The sequence below is a fragment of the Anomaloglossus baeobatrachus genome, chromosome 9 (assembly GCF_048569485.1).
Source record: "Anomaloglossus baeobatrachus isolate aAnoBae1 chromosome 9, aAnoBae1.hap1, whole genome shotgun sequence".
Lineage (NCBI taxonomy): Eukaryota > Metazoa > Chordata > Amphibia > Anura > Aromobatidae > Anomaloglossus > Anomaloglossus baeobatrachus.
The window spans coordinates 225,857,452-225,859,373 of NC_134361.1; positions in this window are offsets into that span (position 1 = coordinate 225,857,452).

A 1,922-nucleotide genomic window follows, 5' to 3' on the forward strand; every position below is an offset into this window, starting at 1 on the left:
CTGTCTGTCTATCTCTGTCACTTTTCCTGTCTGTCTCTTTCCCTGTCTGTCTCTTTCCCTGTGTCTGTCTCTTTGTCTCTTTACCTGTTTTTGTCTGTCTCTTACCCTGTCTCTTTCCCTGTGTCTGTCTCTTTGTCTGCCTCTTAACCTGTCTGTCTCTTTCTCTGTAAGTCTGTCTCTTTGTCTGTCTCTTTGTGTCTGTTTCTTAGCCTGTCTGTGTCTGCCTCTTTCCCTGTCTGTGTCTGTCTCTTTCCTTGGCTGCATTGTGACACGCCAACATTCCATATAAGGGCGTGGCTGCGCATTCTTCTGAAGTTCTGGCTGCACTGTGGCTCCCAGCTCCATTCGCTTTAATGGAGGCAGGTTTTTGGTGAATAACTGTAAAGCGCGGGGTTAAAATTTTTCCTCAAAACATAGCCTATGACGCTCTTGGGGTCCAGAGTGTGAGTGTGCAAAATTTTGTGGCTGTAGCTGCGACGGTGCAGATGCCAATCCCGGACACACACACACACACACACACACACACCTTTATATATTAGATAGGATGGTGCAGATCAGGAGGTGGGTGGCTGTTGTTGGTTTAGACCCCGAATATTCCAGAATTTTCCAGATCTTTGGAACAGTCCCAACCAATTTGGGACTGTTGATGACGTTGACTTGCTCCACTAGGTCAAGCATTACTGTGCAGTCCTATGAAGCCCCGGTGACTCTGTGACTACATGAGCGCTCCATAGCTGTTGGATATGGCTGCTGTAAGGTACATACTTCTGGATCCAGCTGCAAAAGGAAGAAGACGGCAGAAACTGAACTGTGCAGGAAGATTCAGCCCAGGGACAGGACGGGAGGGTTTTCCTAGTGTCACAAGGAGATTTTTGCAGGCATCGCCAACTGTCATGGTGGCGTCAAGATCTATGGAAACTATAGATTCTGGCCCTCTGCCTGCTAACTTCTCTAATGTCTGTGATCAGCGCAGGGAGACGTCGGCGTAAGCCCATAGACGTAGATAGGCTAGCAAGAGTTAATCTCTGCTGGGCTGCTTGTTAGTCTTTTTGATCACATGCTGTGGGGGAGCCAGTCACGTTCGCTCCCCTCCTATCTATGCTGGCTGGACTATTCCAATAATGCCAGCTATAGCTTATCTATACTGGTCTGGTGAAGTGTTATCCATATTAAGTGGTGGCTGTTGTGCGTTATTGCTTAGAGTGGTTGTGGTGTTACCCCTTTTTTTTTTTGCTGCTCCCTTCCTACTCTTGCTTTTCTCCTTTTGTTTCTTACTGTTTATTCCTGTAGGTTTGCAGTGTGTCTGAGTTTTGGCTTCTCCCTGTCTGTCTTAGTCTGTGTTTCCATCACACCCCTTCCCCTCCCTTCCCAGATTAGATCTGGTCAGGAGAATAGTAAGGCACAGGACTCTGGCATCTCCACCTCCAGGGGTAATCCGGAGGTCAGGGATAATCTAGGGTCCCCTAGTGTGAGGGACAGTATAGGAGCCCCCTTTAGTTTTCCCCTGTCTTATCCTTGTTTCCATCACACTCCGGTCCCTACCTTCCCTGGGAAGGGGGGGTAACAGATTAGATCTGGTCAGGAGAATAGTAAAGCACAGGACTCCACCTTCAGGGGTAATCTGGAGGTCAGGGACAGTATAGGAGCCCCCTTTTGTTTTCCCCTGTCTTTATCCTTGTTTCCTTCACACTCCGGTCCCTACCTTCCCTGGGGGGTAACAGATTAGATCTGTTCATGAGAATAGTAAGGCACGGGACTCCGTCATTTCCACCTTCAGGGATAACCTAGGGTTCCCTAGTGTGAGGGACAGTACAGGAGCCCCTTTGGTTTCCCCCTGTCTATCTTAATCCGTGTTTCCATCACACTCCGGTCCCTACCTTCCCTTGGGGGGTAACAAATTAGATCTGCTCAGGAGAATAGTA